Genomic DNA, 18,512 nt, shown 5'->3' with positions numbered 1-18,512 from the left:
CCCCTGTATACGCCCATATAACCATATAAGGTAATAATACCTCATCAAAGGCGATAAATTAAGTCAAAAAACCTCCGAAATTTGACTTTTTGGCAATTTTTTACCCATGAAAGGGAACGACATAGACCCCCAATACTGATAGAGGTACATACTATGGTCCTAGGCTACCATGCCCAATTTTTAGATTTCGCAATTTCCAAAATTTATGGGGGTGGTCCAATGTACCCCTGCCAAATTCTAGGGTGGGCCATGGTACCGCTGCCAAAATTTAGAGGGGGTGGTCCTATGTACCCCTAGGTCATTGACCCCGGGCAAAGGGCATTGACCTTTGACCTATGATGTCACGGTGAGTCATTCGCGCCAACGGGGGGGGCTACTACTTCTAGCCCTGCACTTCGCTTCTAGCTTCAAAAGTAGGGTTTTTCTGTTTGTTTCTATATTTCCGTACTAAACGTTGATTATAGAAAATAATATGTGTTTGCTAGACATTATACACACTAAGTTTAAACCAATTGATTTAACATTTTACTATCTTCCGTCCCTTACCCAACGAAAATTTTGAATTTCGCTCCGCTACTACGAAAATTCCTAAAAAGTACAATTGGCAGTTTACCACTGAGTCACCGATTCACTGAGAAGCTATAGCAGACACTGTGGCTAACTAGTAAAGCCTTCACTTTTGGTGCAATAATTAATAAAAATTTCGTTCCGAAACTTGAATATGTTATTCCCTGATTATTATTGATTAGAATGAAATGGTATTAAATTTCTCTTGAAGCTTGATTTGTTTTTAATTACCTTAAGAACTAGATATTGGAATGAAAAAATGCAACTAAACTGCACACCACAGCGCAAATCCGTTTTTTGATTACTTATATTTGTCGAAAGAGGCCACCGATCTTCAACATTTATATATCGTTCTAAACACTGAAATGTCTTCTTCCTCTCGATATTATACTTCATCATGTACTACCAACGTACTTTATGTATTTCGAGAATAAATGCGCAAAGTGTTAACATTTTAAAAGGAATACCTGTACGCTAGCGCCACTCGCATTTTCGACGGGATGTTCTACAACTACAAGGTCCTACTATCACCTATTTCGCAGTGTAGCTAACGAGTTGAAGGTGTTACCAATCAGGCGTGAGCTGATATACTGCAAATACATAATGGCTCGTAAACGACCTTTATCAAAAACCAGAAAACGAAATAAGCGCTCAAAATCTGCTCGAGCCGCCGGTAAACGTCGCAAAACTGAAATTGTTGTTTCTGTTGATGATTCTTCTCCATGTTATCAAAAACAAGGAACCGCTGAAGATTCAAGACAGCAGGATGAAAGCTAAGATTATATATATATATATATATATATATATATATATATATATATATATATATATATATATATATATATATATATATATATATATATATAAGCTTCGTGTTACTGGAGTGTGTTAGTAGATAACTCTTTATATTCGTTTTACTTATTATTTAATGTATATTTACATTATTTTTGTCTCTGGTTTTTAATTATGTTTTGTTTTCGTTGTTTAGCATCTGTTCTCAGTACCTACCAGTTTCTATATACAATCTGTAATATATTGACTCACTATTTAGACTGGGACGGAATATTGTACTACATTTAATACTCTCTCACTGCGAACCAAATAAGCGTACCAGTGTACTATAAGTTATTTCAATAAATTAGAGTGCTAAGAACAGTGGCTCGCAAGGATACCCGTGAACCGTAAGCCATACCAGGGAGGTCTATCTTCGAAATCTTGGTTTACGTAGGTATAATATTTGTCAATTAGGATCGGACAGTAAGCAAGATATAAATAATGTTGACGATTAAATAATATAATAATATTCACATGTGAGAATCATTTTCGTTCTGAAATATTCCATGGTACGTATAAAATTTGTGCGTGTCATTTTGTTCGATCTTTAGCACAATATAATAATAATTTAATGTTAATGGACTAGAGATTATGTGGAATTAATTATGATGATAATACATATCATGACAAAGAGCGATGTATACGAATATGATGTTGATTAAAGAGAAGATGTACGATTATAATTACATGCCACTTGGTCCTCAAACATATTTGTCAAATAAAATATTTACTTTTGCAAAACTGAGATAGGCAGCTTCAGAACTGCGTAAACTGACGAGCAACTAGTTATATAATGCAGTATAACTATATGGATATTGTTCATGGGTGGACAACTTCACACTATCCCTCCTCTCTCTAATTTATTTCTAGTATAAAAGAATTCTTTCGAAAATAATAATTTTAGCAACTAACCTAAACTAACGATTTGAGGAGAAAAATCTCAAAATAGGACCTGTAAGTGTGAAGTTGTCCCGTCCCTTATTTCATTAGTTTGAATAATAATAATAATAATAATAATAATAATAATAATAATAATAATAATAAGTCTCATCTATCAGTAATGAGTACATCCTGGTCAAGCAGATGAACCAAGAATTTATCTGCTTTGCACATCACGTGACTGACTAGCTTCGGGTTAGAATTCCAAGAATTGAGAAGCAAGCAAGCAAACGAGGGAATCTGATAAGACCTTTTTTTTTCATTTGTGCTGCACAGAGGGTTTTCACATTGGAATTGGCATGTCATTTCTACTCCCCCTCCTGCCGGACTGGTTTCCCCCATTCTTGTTCCGCCAAAATTGTTTCTAAGTATTGACTCAGCCGCGGGTCGCTTTCTTTCTTTCAAGGCATGGTAAAAACGCCAGAGTCACTACGAAAAGTAGTGCATTTCATATATTGTAGCTACAAATGAGTGTATTCTCCATGTTAGCATGCGTCTCTACCCTCTCATCTGGTTTATAGTTTTGATCCACCATTTTTTTTTCAACGTCGACCAAGTGTTCACATCGGGAATCATATTCGCAAGCCCCCGCATCGTAGGCTATGACTTGAATGATTTTTTTCTAAAATTTATTTACATATTGTACTATAGCAAGCAATTTATGCAGCTATTTAATTTACTTCGGTACTTTCTAGCGAAAAAAATGTTGTGTAGAAACCAAGGATGTAGCTAGGGGGAGCACGGGGTCCAAATCTTGACTTGCCTTCCAAATATGCTATTTATACTACTAGTTTAGTATATATGCCCCCAGGGGCGGATCCAGAGGGGGCGATCGGGGCGATCACCCCCCCTCCAGAAGAGGAAACTTTCTTATTTTATATATATAAATAAAACCCAACAAAAAGTTTGAAGCCCTTAAAAGTAGCAGAATGACAACCCACCGCCCCCCCCCCAGAAGTCGGTCCTGGATCTGCCCCTGTATGCCCCCACCCAAATCAGAACTCTGGCTACGTTCCTGGTAGAAATTTAAAAAAATGTAATTGCTGAGAATTTTGAACGTCCGAAAACGTGATTCGCAAAAAAAAAAAAAAAAAAAAAAAAAAAAAAAAAAAAAATGACGCGCAATTACCAGCTCTGATGATAATTGCATCACAAAAGTGGTATGATAGAAGAAAAAATTCATTTCTCAGTGAGATCCGACTTTTCCAACTTCTGAAATGTGGAATTTGCTATTTATTTTTCTATAGGAGTATTTTTTTCATTTGCTCAGAATTTTCTAGTAGGGGTGTGTATGAACCCATAGACCCCCGTTCATCTGCACGTCTCTATATATATCACGTAGCTATCATTGTATCACAATGATGCCTCTATGCTATGCATAAGAAATTGAAGTTCTTTAGAACGGCTGTGTCCGTCCGTCTATCTATCTGTCTGTCTGTCAACAGGTATCACAGCAAAAACGGTAAGAGCTATCGACAAGCGGTCGTTCCAGCATTCTAAGAATAGATTCATCTCCTTCAGAAACCTCCTACTTACCAGAAGTGGTAGAAATCGGCAATTTGCGGTTTTAACTCATAACTCATAAAACGGTACTGTAACAGCTATCGACAAACGGTTTTCGGAAATTGATTCAGGGTCTCAAGGAAGCAAACCACTTCCACTTCTGCATTTCTACTAGAACCAAAGTGGTACATATTCACTATTGCTTCCGGTTTCAGTTTATTGTCATACAATTAAAGCGGTAAAATCTATCAACAAGTGGTTTTCGGGAATCGATTCAGCATCCCATGAACAGATTCCATCTCCTTCAACAACCTCCTACTTAAACCAGAAGTGGTCGATTTTTACCGCTATCGACAAGAGGTATCGACAAGAGGTTTCTGAGAATCGATTCATCGTTGCAAGAATAGGTACAATCTCCTTCAACAATCTTCTATTTAAACCGGAAGTGGTAGAAATCAACTACTTCCGGTCTCTACTATTTCCAGTTTTACTATGTAATTTGTATAGTTTGGAAGTCTACCGTAGTTTCACACTGTGGAACGATACTCACTTGTTTCTTCTTTGATTCTGAAACTTTCATATTTGAGACTGAGCGTGGAAATGTGACACGAAATGGCGTCCCAAGCGGCTATCGAATTGTTAACTTGGAACATTTTCTTCAATGGGCATTAACACTTCAAGATAACCATAGAAGAATATGCATTGGCGGTAAATTGGACTTTATAAAAGAACGGCGACTAGGACTTGTTAGTTATTTGTACTTCAAATGTCGAGCATGCAACCGGGAAGTTAGCCATTCTACTGAGAAATCGGACTCAAAAACGAAAGTGTCAACTGTTAATACGTCACCAGTTTGGGCCCAGTATCTATTGGAAGTGGTTACTCTCACCTAGAAGAATTCCTCAGCATTTTAGATATTCCATGCATGAGCAAGACTATGTTCACTAACATTGAAGGGAAACTTGAATCCGTAAATATAGTCTTTTTTTTTTTTGTTGTTGTTGTTGTTGTTGTTCTATATTTATCCAGACACATGCACACAAACCAATCAGACAGCATCATATTGTGCGTGTGCGTTTAAAATTAGATGTATTGTATATGTTAACCTATGGCGAGTGACAAAATCTACTATATCATTTTGATAAAGTATCTGTAAATAAAATGTATTCATGTGGTTAAAATAAATAATGTACTACAAGTGTCACTAGTGTGAGAAAATTCGTAGTATTTTGACGAAAACAGGAAAAAGATCTTCAATGTTTATGAAGGGATTAATGATTTGGGGAAAACCAAATTGTAGCCTAACGTTCATTCGCTACTATACTGAAAGTGATGAATAAATCTTAGTTTTTCCTTTCCGCCCGAGTCGAGCGGCAAGTTTAGTTCTCTGCCTCGCTGAAGTTGTTCCAATCAGGTGACTAATAAACAGCGGTACAACCCAAACCTTTTCTCATCTCTCTCCCTCTTTCTTTTTCTTTTTTTTTCTTTCTTTTCATTCTGCGAATTCCTGGAAAGGGTAGTTGTCATTTGTCAGCTTACCATTTCCGCAAAATAACATAGTACAGATGTCAGTTTGTGATCTTTGGGAAAGATTATAGAAAAATATTGGAATCAATCTAGGACAAATTTGCCCTTTGAAAGCGAGGTCAAAACCCTTTCAGAAATAATTGAAAGATAATTACATGAATAATTTTTGAGGGAAATATGATCAAGTGAAATGGTATGTGGATAAAATTCCTAGGCCCTGTTTTTTTAAAAAATCACTTTCGTTCTTTGTTGCCTGTCCACATGGCCACTTCTATACTATCTAGATCTATAACTTTTTTAAAATTTTTCACTCACATATGTCTGGTGACAATACAATATTTTATAAATTACCGTTTACTCATGTGTAATATCTGCATCTCCCTTTTCCTGGAAGTGCAGAAGGAAGAAAATATAGATCCATGTAATGTTCACACTAGCATTTCCTAATTTTAGTTTTTTTCTAATAAATGAATTTCGCAAGGCGCCTGAACGCTGTGGGATTCTACCTAGGTATCATGTGCATAAGTACACCCGTATAAGATCAAATTCGTGTGAAATATCTTGTGCAAACTTTCATTGTGAGTTCGAACAGAAGGGAACCAAGTTTGATAAAGCTGGGTAACGGCTAATGCAACATTTTATGTTCTTGTAACTAAATGATGTTGGCTTATTTTAAAATTGAGCATGATTTAGTAGTAAATTTATTTTGCATTATACAAATTTGTTTAAATTACGTAATACCTATGAAAACCTTGTTGACCAGGCCCGCAACCAGCCACTGAAGTTTGGGAGACATAAATATGCTAGGGGGGCAATCGTAACAATTCTAGGTCTCTGTATCAATATCATACGAATGCATTGTGGTTTGAGGGGCTAAAAAAATTTAGGAAGGAACTAGGCCCCCTAACCCTCGCCGTAGTTGCGGGCCTGTTGACGACTATGTAAGTAGATTCCTCAATACTTTATTTCGCAAAATAAACATTACTTTATTTCGCAAAAAAAAAAAATATTCTTCACTACGTTATATAATTTGGATAACTGGACGGGTCAGTGTGCGAATTGAATATTTTTCCCAGGGCAGATGAATTTCACTTATATACGCACCCAGCCATCACACACGTAAGAGAGGGAAAAAGTTATCCCTGTCTGGGATGAAAATTTTCTCTTGCAGGGGGATAAAGATTTCTCAGAGGAGAAATCCCTGGCATCCCCTCGTGAATTAGCACACTAGGATGGGCCTCCCCCAAGTTATAAGGAAATCGACGCAAAAGGCTGTAAGATGACATTTTTCATGCCTTTTCTTTCCATATGACATATTTTCGACTCGAGACGACAGTGTAAGTCTCGACCAGGGACGGATTCAGGACAGATTCCTGAGGGATAGGCCAGCGGTGAGTTGTAACACTGCTACTTAGGGTTACTTTAGTGTTATTATGTACAGACTTGAACTTTTGCAGCACTGGTGCTTGTGCCATTGGGGGTGGCGAGCGACCCTTACCTCAGGTTTCCCCCGACATTTTAAACTTCGTTACTCGGCTGAGTAGTGTTTTCTTGTTTTCTCAAAATCAGCTAAACGGAACGTTTTCCTTCTTTAAAAAGTAGTATTACTGTTTTATTACAAACAGTAATAGTTTTTAAAACTATATTGAGGAATAAGAGCTCAAGATTTAAAATTATCGCACTTTTCCGTACGGTAATCGGGTTTGGATGTACATATGCGGACAGCCAAATTACTGTACAATTTCGATCTCTAAATCGAACAAAATCTGTTTTTAAATACTTTAGTATTTTATTTCGTAACAGAAGAAAAGACTTGATGGGTTGAAAATATATAAATATTGGGAACAGAAGGAAGAAGTTAAAGGGTTACTTACAAAAATAAAAATAACGTAAGTGTATTAGCGCGATATTGCGCTCATTGGTACGCGTTTTCGTGCACAGAGAAATAATAATAATAAAACGTATCAGATACTTCATAGAAACACATTATGTACCAAGCAATACAGAACAAGTAATCATTTCATTTCTTCCTTTTCTCTGCAGGTATTTATTAAATGTATTTAATTTACTGGTATTTCGTATTCTGAAAATGTACAAGAATGAAGATAAAACAAGAAATTCCCATTTATCACAAACTTTCAATACTTTTTCTTCCCTTTTTCTGAGACTTCAAGGGGGTCCGAATAATGATGAGAATTTTGAAAATATTTTCATTATTTCGGTCACTGGTTCTTAACAATGGCTTAACGCCCCCACAGGCGTTTTCCTTTCTAAACGAGGCTTGGAACAAAAAGGGGCGATTGGAGGGTGTTTGAGATTTCATGACATGTTATAGACTGTTTTCTTATTATTAGACGAAGACTATGACTTATTTTACCAATACACACAAACATACACGTATAAATATACAAAAGAATTGTGTATATATAAAACAATTATGTTCATTATTTGTCACTGATTTGACTGTATTTAACACTTTTTCATTATTGAGATGGCAACATCAAATTAAACAACAAACATTTTCATACACGTTTTTGCGAGCGGAGGCAAGACCGACTGCGATGCTAACTCCATCTCTGGACGGAGAAATAAAACTCGTGAAAGTCCTTGACTGTTAAATGTAGAATTCATTAATTTATTAACATTCATACTACATTAATTAGGGAAAAAATTGAAAGTGGTGGTGCCAAAAGGAATTATTTCTGAAATGAACTAATACATAGAGAGAGATACGCACCAGTTACCACCCGCAATATTACAGTATTTCGTATTAAAAAATCCAAAGAGGCAGCTGGTTATTAAATTGCTTAATTGATTAAATTTTAACGTCCATTTACAGAACTGAGGCTGGATTTTAAGTAAGTCCAGAATTTAAAAAGAATACCCGTACCCAGTGGCGGCGGTTGGACGTTAAAAGTGGGGGGGGCAAGGCATGATCTGAACAATTGTATATCAATATTACATTTCCTGGTTGCTTCTAACAGTGTTTGATGAAAGGTTGTATAACTAATAGGATACTATCGTTTTCACTTAAAATACCGTATATCGTATTTCTATTTTATTAAGTAAATTCATAAGTGCGATACAGGTAGGTACTAGTCATTTATACTTTTAAACAACGAAAGTGTAAGAAGAGATTTGAGTTCTTGCTCATGAACATCTTAAAATTCTGTCTGGAAAAGTGTGTGATCAGATTATTTAATAAATTTGCAAAACAAATAAATAGAAAGGATAATATTAATCATAGTAATGAATAATGACGCTTGTTTTGCAGAAGTTATATTGAAACTGGGAATTAATGAACAACTTATACTTTTAATTCCACAAATGCCATTTTAATTAATGTTTTTTTCTCTCTTAGAAAATGAAATACAGTACGTACTGCAAGCATATGCTATAACATTTAAAGAAATATGCAATTCCAATATTAATTGCTTTGAACTGCAATTAAAACGCAATTCCTGTAGCTTTCTTAACTCCAGGGAAGACAAATAACGAATACGTACTCACGCAACGGTAAATATCATATGGCACCATTTTTTTCTATGAAACAGTAATACATACATAATCTTTTGAAACTAATTTTCTGCGAGAAACACATCTAACTGCATCCTGGCATATTTTTTCAAAAGGGTAGACGCTGTTCTAGAAGAATTGCATGGTGCCAAGAGGATATCTGGACAAGTGATTGAGCACGCGAAGAAATAGTATCACCAGTTCAGAAAGCTCAGACTGAAGAATTTAATGAACACTCGATTGAATTCATAGCCAATGACAGAGATGGTATTGGACTTGATGAGTTTTTTACTTAGGAAATGGGAAGAACTTCGTTGACTTATGATCAGTTATGAAATTGTGTTTTATCTCCTTTCACGGAAACGCATTTTTTGAAAGTGGTTTCACAATAAATACAATTCTCATTGTTGACAAATTACAAGAAGAATCTCTGGTGACTCAACGGAACATTATATGATTCTGTGATGAGAATAGGTGGATCATCAGGATTAATAATTACAAGAGGTATGATAAATTCAGTGAGTTCAATGAGACAATATCAAGAGCATTTGGAAAAGAAAATAGAAATAAATGCTGGAGACGAGAAGAGGAGAGAGAAACGGAAGATTCAGCATCAACTAAAGGAGCTGGAGGAAGAAGAAAAGAAAATTAAACTGCTTAGACAACAAGAAAGATATTCAGATCAATGAGAAGAAAACTATGCGAGAAAGGATGGAAACAAATTTCTAAATGGGTTGCATTTAACAACTGCACCAGCAAAATTAATGTTTTTTTTTTTAATAATCAGTAAAATCATGTATGAACTGTTTATTACTATAGGCAATATTATAATGCTGTGTAATTGGTATTATAATGTGTATTTTTTCATATCTTAAGTACTCTGTATACTAGACACTCTCGTTTATAACTTTACATTTTGTGTAATATGTAGGCCTAATCAATATCGGCCTAATACATACGTTTGTAAATTTACAGTTCTTTGGAAAGAAAATTGAAAAAAGAAAGAAACAGAAGCGGAAGAAAACAAGGCCAACTGTGGAGGAGTGTGGAGGCTGGAGTTTCTTTTTTTTTCTATATTTTTAAGTTATTCAGGGGTCAGGGAAATCTGGAACTTTCGTCATGGAAAGTCAGGGAACAGTCAGAGATCTTTTCTCCAAATTGTGTGGACATCCTGTTTACATTTCCAAATGAAACAATATAAATTAGGTCGTCACTTCAAAAAAGTGGGGGGCAACTGCCCCCTCTTGCCCCCCCTAATCGCCGCCCATGCCCGTACCACATGTGCTATGTGCTGTAAACAGAAATCGAATACCAAGGCTAGAGTCCCATACCAAGGCAAAAACATATTTTCTTCAAAAGGAAATTAAGAACTAGTTCATGTTGAAAGTGTCTGAATTGTTAAGTAGATTGCCGTAACCTTTGGAAGTCCTTCCTTGAAAATCAATTTTTGGCACCTTTTTACGTGCATAGCGTAGTATCCAGGAGAAAAACTTAGCTGGCAGAAGCAGAACCATATGTTTCGCAATAAAATGTTAATAATAATAATAACTGCATTTCTTCTTTCATCAATCTTTTTCACATTATCAATACAAGAATAGGGTTTGTTTCAAGGTGATAAGGATAACTTTGCTTTCTGTATATTGTATATAGCAAGAAATGTGCATACTCACCATTGGCAAAAATATGGAACTGTGGGGCGTTAGTGTCTAATGAAAGAATTTGGGGAGCCCGTAACATATGCATTTTTATACAATAAAAATCCTCCTTTTTGATCAACCCAGAAAATAACATTCTTATACCCATCACATCATTACATTACCAGCTTCAGTGTAAGAACTCAATCTTAGTTGAAACAGTCAAATAAGTATAAATATTGTATACAATGATGTAAACTGTATATTCAATACTAAGTCGGCCGTAGAAATTTGCCAGTGTTGCTCCAACATTGAGAGAACTAAGATGTCTGAATTAAGAGGCAGGGAACTCTGGTCAGGTAAGCATGAGAGTATGACACGAAGGCTTAGATCGCGTATCACAAATAAAGCAGAGAGCAGCAATTGCTTTTACTACAGGAGGTACTCAATCCGGGCCTCTCCATTTTTTCTCTTTATCTTTACATATATTTACTAGCCTTCAGTTGGCTGGGGACTTCGCCTCCAGAACCTCACATTTGCTTGGTCTACGACCTCACACTTCTCATATTCTTAACATATTTCTAATCTTAAGGAATTTCGAAATATGGTCATCTTATAATAACTATTGCAACCCTCACCCTCTTTTCTTCCCGCCTCTTTCTTCCCTTCTTAGGAAAATATTTAAAAAAACACTGAAACACGTTCTTAATAAACACGTCACTACACTTAAGATGTTTTCAAGATGTGTCCATGGCGTGGGAGGCCCTGGTTCGATTCCCGGCGGGAGCTCATGTGGTTCGGATTCCACGTTAATCAGTAGGTCCACGTCACATATAGCCTCGCTGCTGAAAAGGAACGTTAAATTCAAAATCAACTCAACTCAAGATGTGTCCATGTTATTTTAACAATTACAATCCTCATCCTTTTTTCTTTGCATTTCTTTCTTCCCTTCTAAGGAAAACATCAAGAAACTCTGTTTTACGTCTTTAATTAATTTAAAGTAAAACCCCAAAGACCAGTTTTCATTCTTCTAACCTTAAATGATTTCGAGATATGGAAATCTCATTTTAGCAATTGCAACCCTGATTGTTTTATTCTTGCCCCCCTCTCTCCTCGTTTCTAAGGAAAATATGAAAACCGCTTAAACACGTCATTAATTATTTTGAATGACAAGTCTAAATACCAAATTTTATGTCTCTAACCTTAACGAACTTAGATATAACCATTCAATTATAAAAACCGTAGCCCAGAATTTCGGGCCTGTTTTTCATCCCTTCTGTGGCAAATATCAAACACCATGTGTACTTATTTTAAATGAAAAGTAAAAGTACCGAATATCATGTCTCTAATTTTAAACGTTTCCGAAATAAGGACATCGCATTATAATAATTCTGTGGCACAGTGCATGAAACCCATAACCCACACCAAAAAAAAAAAAAAAAATCACAGAAAATCAAGTCTAAATACATGAAAATTTCTTTATTAAAGATTTCTAGAGTTTGCTACCTTTTCTATTGCTCTTATATTACTGCATATGCAACATTAACAATTGGACGGATGATAGCACTGCAGTCGTAGCATTAGCTCCATGTTCAAAATTTTGTGGGTTTCATGCACTGTGCCACAGAATTATAATTTCTACTCTTTTTTTCCTTTTCGTACCCTTCTCCACCCATCTAGGTCATATATCAAAAAACATAAAAGATGTGTCTAATTATTTTAAATGAGAAATCCATATATCAAATTTCATGTTTCCAAAACTCAGAGATTCCACAGTAGCGGATGTAGAAGAAGCTGGGAGGAAGACCCCAGACTATGATAGGTAAGGTATATCATGACTCATGAGTTTACTATACACTTCCAAAACTATATAAATAATAGTTTAGATTATTTTTGTCACTGAAACACTAAGGTGGGCCTAGGTCCCCCGACCACGCGTAAGAAAGGCCACTGCATAAAAAGTTAAGATAATAATCGCCACCTGTCTTTCCCTCTTCCAATCGAATTTCCAAAAATTATTTCTTAATGAGACTTTACATCACAAATCTTATGCCCTGTTTAAATTTCAGGTTTCTAACTCAAGCAGTTAGGTTAGCCAAAATCCACTTCGCATTTTAGCAATAACTACATTTTTCTGTTTTTGAATTTTGGTTTGCTGGCTACGTTTCTTTGTTTATATACGTTTCGTATGGGCATCTTAGGAAAGAACACATGGACGCCGATCGTGGGATGGAGGGGGTTTACTTGAGCACCCTAGGATCTGGATATATTCACTTGAATCATTGCTTGAATATCTGAGAACAAAACACACATATCTCAACACCCTTCCCAAAAAAGTTATTCAGAAATCACTATTGTGAAGGAATTTCCAAAAACGCAATCTTACATGTTTCTAATGTTAAGAGATTTCGAGATATGGGCATCTTATTATAAGATTTGCAATTTCCATCATTTTTTCTTTCTCTCGCTTTTGATCTCTTCTAACAAGATAGACAACAAAAAAAGGCTGGAACACTTCTTTAATTATTCTGTATTGTGGTATAGATTTTGAGTACTGTATTCGATTTTTTTTAATTTTACTTCTCGGATATACCCTTTAAGCTAAAGGAGGTAGATGAATAATGAAAGTGAATCATGTGAAATTAAATGTAGTGCTCTTCTACCCGGAATTGAACCCGGGACAACGTGCAGGAAAATTACATGTACTAAGGGAAGGTTACACTGCGTTGGAGCCAACTGCTTATCTTTGTACGTACATTCTGAATAGAGTTTCTAAATAGTGCTAAGTACTCAATTCTTATTCCCGGACGTTTATTTCCAGCCAAAAAGAAAGTCTAGATCGTAATTACACAAAAATGGGATTAGATTTGAATGTGCAGTCCTTTTTAGCAGAAAGGTCGTAAGAGACGTAAACCTACAGTTTAACGTAGGATCCAAAACACATTAGCTCCCACCGGGATTCCAACCCAGGTCTCCCACGCCAAAAGCCCGTACGCTATTCCCATAACCACGAGAGATCTCAATAAACAAGAATGTAACTATGTAATGACCGTCCATAACCAGATAATGTTTATCGAAGTTCATAACCAAGATTTTCTGTATCCTGCACGTGAGGTGGAGGATACAAACTATTTCTGTCTATTGGTTTGGCCCATAAGTTCTGTAAACCTTTTTCTTATGTTTAGGTTCCGATTAAGCAATTCGTAGTGGACCATGCCTTCCCACTCCCACCATAAGCATAACATTTTGCGCGGGTGAAGATCTTGTTTGCTCGAGGTGTCGCCCGTTTGACGGGACTAAGCCATTCTTTGCTCTGCTTCATATTGACGTACTGGCAACATTTTTCGACGGTAGGAATTCGATAGAGGGATCGCTCCTTCTGCCCATGAGTTGACCGATGACTGGCAAACAAACTAACGGAGAGTGTGACTCGTTGATTTTTGTTGTTGTGGTTTAAAGCATGTGGAACCCTTGTGCTCAACTTTTGAACCTCTCCCATCGAGTGAAGGTGACGCTCCATGTTAGTATGGGAGCATTCCATTGTGTGTGTCAATTCCCTCGTCGTGGATCGTCGTGAATAAACTGTTTCAATCGCTCTTTATCGCACTGAACGGAGCGTCCGGTGCGATACCTGTCTTTGAGGGCGAAATTGCCGTCTTTGAAACGGTTAAACCAATTTCGAGCTGTCCGAAGAGGCATCTTTTCTCCGCTTTCCACTAAATCTCTCAATCAGCTTCTGTGGCTTTGGCACTTCGATTAAATGTTTAAAAAAAAAGCAGAAGGTGACGAAAATGCTATTTTCTGTCACTTGACACTCCTTTTCAATGACCTAAAAACAACCAAACGTATATCAGCATAGAGCAAACTAAACATACTATTTTGTGAAGCACATAATTGTATATTGAATATCATAAAACGCATTGCAAAACACAAAATTATTTTTACTTATAAAAACGCCAGGAATTATACGCCAACCCAAATATTTTTGCAGCTACACACATTGATCATGGCTAAGCAACAAACCTATATACGTAGCCTTGTACGTACGACCTTGTGGGTGATATAGAACCGTATTAAATTTCGCCTCTCCGGATTTTGTAGACTAAAAAACATCAGTTCTTTACTCTGTGAGGTCCCAGTAATAATAAATATGTTCCAATAGATCAGTGATTCCTAACCTGGGGGCGTGAAAACCAAACAAGGTGACGCAAATTACTGACAGAAATAGCTTTATTTGTAATTACAAATATTACGAATGTTGTAACTAAAGAAATGTTAAATTAAATATAGTACAAACACAAAATAACTTTACAGTTAGAACAGGGGTTTCACTAATAACAAAACTGATAAAAAATAATACTACACTATAAAGATATGGAAGGATGCAGTATCCCACCCCAATAATTCAACATTTACAGTGAATATTTAATGAAAGAAGCAATAATGGCAACTGGAGATTTCGATATTGGAGGGAATATCATTAACAAGATCAGATATGCAAATGATATGGTTATTTTATTACAGATAGAAGTGAAGAAGGACTAAAGGAGATGATTCATAAGTTTGTTAACACTGGGAAACTTATATGGAATGGAAAAGAACATCGAAAAATCGAAAGTCATAAGAGTATCTCGTGGAAACAAACCCTTACTGGTCAGAATAGAACAAAGAGAACTTGAAGGGGTCAATCCTTTCAAGTATCTGGGAAGTATTTTGATGAGAGACGCTTACCGCACCAAAGAGATTTGCTCAAAAATTCCATAGCCAAAGAAGCATTCAACAAGAAAAGATCACTCTTAACTAGCAGCCTTAATATTTTACTAAGAAAGATGTAACCAAGTGTTACATGGAGTATTGGAATGTATGGTTCAGAGATTTGGACATTACAAGTTAGAGAAGAAATATTTTAAAGAATTCGAAATATATTGTTGGAGGAAGATGGAGAAGATAAAATGTACAGAGAGAGTAACAAAATAAGATGTTTTAAAAAGAATAGGAGAGAAGAGGACGGTTTAAACTAGCATCTTTCGTAAGAAGGCCAATTGGATTGGACACATCTTGTGAAGAAATTGTCTTCTTCATATCGCCATAGAAGCAAAGGTGGAATGAAAACTATGAATAGGAAGAAGAAGAACACAACTAATCGATGGTTTGAAAAATAGAAGAAAATATTGCGAATTAAAATAAGCTGAAGATCGAGAAATTTCGAAGAAACATTTCCAAGCTCTCCCCGCCGCTCCCAAAAAAAACTCGTTAGTCCAGGGAATAGCCAACAGGCAGAATACTTAATAATAATAATAATAATAATCGCATGCTGAAATTTTGCTGGAAATAAATATGTTGTTGAGAACTATTATTATTATTATTATTATTATTATTATTATTATTATTATTATTATTATTATTATTATTATTATTATTATTATTATTATTATTATTATTAACAATTTAAAAATTCAATGCTGCGTTTGAAATCGTAAAGGAGTTAGATGGACCCCAGCGGGAAAGAGGAGGGCGTGAAATATGCTGGTTTCATGAAGGAGGCGCTAGGTAAACAAGACCGGGTAGGAATCACGACAATCCATAATTAAGCGGTTTGGAGAAAGCCAATAGTGAAATTTTCAAGTAGAACGGAAAAAAAACCAACAATCCCATGCAATGACACATACCAAAAAAGCTTCGCTTGCCATTTGCAGGTATAATTTCGAAATGAAATACCTACATACTGTTCTGAGGTCTGATTCCAATTCATGTCACATAATAACTCATTTTCACTAGAAGTAGCGCTTACCATTGTCTTCCCCGAATCGTTCAATTAATACTTATTTACATAATATATTGCAAATTATACAAATTGGGTTTAAAAAATATGTATTTTTAAATATATATGGTACAAGAAATAACCCCGAATTTTATTTTTAAAAACGTGACGATAGTATATATATGTTTAAGGTGATTTATTTTCTTTAAATGTGCACCACAGATAGTTGCCACATGGTAACGTTTATAATCATTGTCCTGCAACATGTGTGACCAATCCTAAGAAACCATGTGTGAAAATTCATTTCCGCCCACGAATCGACCTAGGATACATATCTTTTTATTATGTACACAAACACAAAGAAAGCCTTTGTTTAATCTGGCCTAATTTCAAAATATTCATCCATTTCTCAGTGATCTGTTTCAGAGGTCCTGCTGCGTAATTGACACATCGTGAAAACAAATATTAAAAAAAGAGAGAGAATTAATGTGTTCCATAACCTTGTGTTTCATTTCGTCTCTAAAAGATCTGCAGAAAATCAATACCGACCGGTGAGGGTTGCGCTTGTTTGAGTTGCGAGCAAGGGAAGCAAAATCGAGGGAACAGTGGAGACCCCAAGCGGCACACAATGAGTTTACCATTATTTATACACTCGGACAAAGTGTGTTAGCTAATGAACACGTACAGTGAGTGACTTGGTATTAAATCCCTCCCCTAAAACCCCACTATTTTTTTTACGAAAGAAAGAGACAGCAGTGCTAGCTTTGACAGTGAAAATTATATTACAATGGGTATTGTGAGAAATGAAATAGGTAAAAGTTGTTTTTGTTCCAGTTCATGTGACAATGTTTGTTGTTATTGTTTGTCAGAAACCAAAAAAATTAAAATTATTTTTGTGTTATCGTTGTTGGACAAGCGGTGCCATATAGAAAATGACCTTATCACTTGTGATACGTAGTGGAGTTGTATTTACAAAAAACAAGAGTGAATTCATGGGATTATGGCCCATACATGTGATTTGTTTGTGCCAACGAAAATGCGATTGGAAAATGCAGAGAATTATTTCGGTAAGCATCTTTCGATTATTATTATTATTATTATTATTATTATTATTATTATTATTATTATTATTATTATTATTATTATTATTATTATTATTATTATTATTATTATTATGTGTTGAATTGGTTCAAGAGGTATCATTTAAGCTCTCTTCAAATTATTATGAAGTTATGAACATAAGTAGCCTCTAATGTTTAGCAACTTCCATGTATTTTCCAGTACTTGGTTCAATTTCAGTGAAAATCAGAAATACCGTTCACAGTCAGCTCAATCAGTATACAATGCACTGGGAATCAGTGACGTACTCAGAATTTCATCTATGAGGGATGATTCAAACTCCCAAATCTATGTCGTTTCCGTGTTTATTTCTTTTATAATATATTGTTGAAGGAGGGGGATTAAAATCAGAAACCTTTTTTTTTGTGTGTACGCCATTGGCAGGGATTCAACAAGTGTTCAGTTGATGTTTTAAAGATTTATGTGAGGAATTTTTAGAATATCTTCGAATATTGCACTGATCAATATCATCCAACATTTGGAAAGTTGCAAAATACTTGTAAGTAAAGTAATTAGTATACCTTCCGGTTTTTTCTTGCTCTTTTGTGATTCCAACATTCGTGTATTAATATGACAAAGAATGAAAACAATTCTATATCACTTCAAAATTCATGTGTTAATAAGACAAAGATTGAAAACTACTCTATGTCACTTCAAAATTCATGTGTTGATATGACAAAGATTGGAAACAATTCTGTCACTTCGATATTCATGTTTTAACATGACAAAGACTGAAACAACTCTATATCAATTGGTTTATTTATGTATTTACAGTACTTTAATAATGTTTCAGTTTTAAAATGAAACGCTGTTTGATGTTACAATAAGAGATGAAAAGAAAGTCAACCAATGAAATTTCTTTATAATATTGTAAGCTCCCTCGTGGCTAAGCGGTTAGCGTACGCGCCTTTGGCGTGGAAGATTCCGGTTCGATTCCTGAAGGGAGTTCATATGGTTCGGATCCCATGTTGAGCTGTAGATTCACGTCTCATATGACCTCGCTGCTGAATAGGACGCTAGACTCAACTCAAATCAAATGAACTCTTTATAATATTAATAGTACCACCCTAACATGCACTTGACGTTACGAAGATAATGCGTTAACCTCAATG

The 18,512-nt window shown here is 35.5% G+C and overlaps 1 protein-coding gene across 1 annotated transcript in view; it reads left to right on the top strand.

Annotated features, from left to right (window-relative positions):
* Window positions 1–16,940: 16,940 nt before the first annotated feature.
* The window catches only part of LOC145681458 (uncharacterized), a 98,718-nt gene continuing 97,146 nt past the window's right edge, over window positions 16,941–18,512 (top strand). The window contains exon 1 of the mRNA XM_081753099.1: window positions 16,941–17,348. The gene's annotated coding sequence lies outside the window, so the exon portion shown is untranslated. The remainder of the gene's footprint in view (window positions 17,349–18,512) is intronic.

This window comes from Thermobia domestica, chromosome 3, assembly GCF_964235325.1.
Source record: "Thermobia domestica chromosome 3, izTheDome1.hap1.1, whole genome shotgun sequence".
NCBI classification, from domain to species: domain Eukaryota; kingdom Metazoa; phylum Arthropoda; class Insecta; order Zygentoma; family Lepismatidae; genus Thermobia; species Thermobia domestica.
This window is presented reverse-complemented; position numbering and strand designations above follow the sequence as displayed.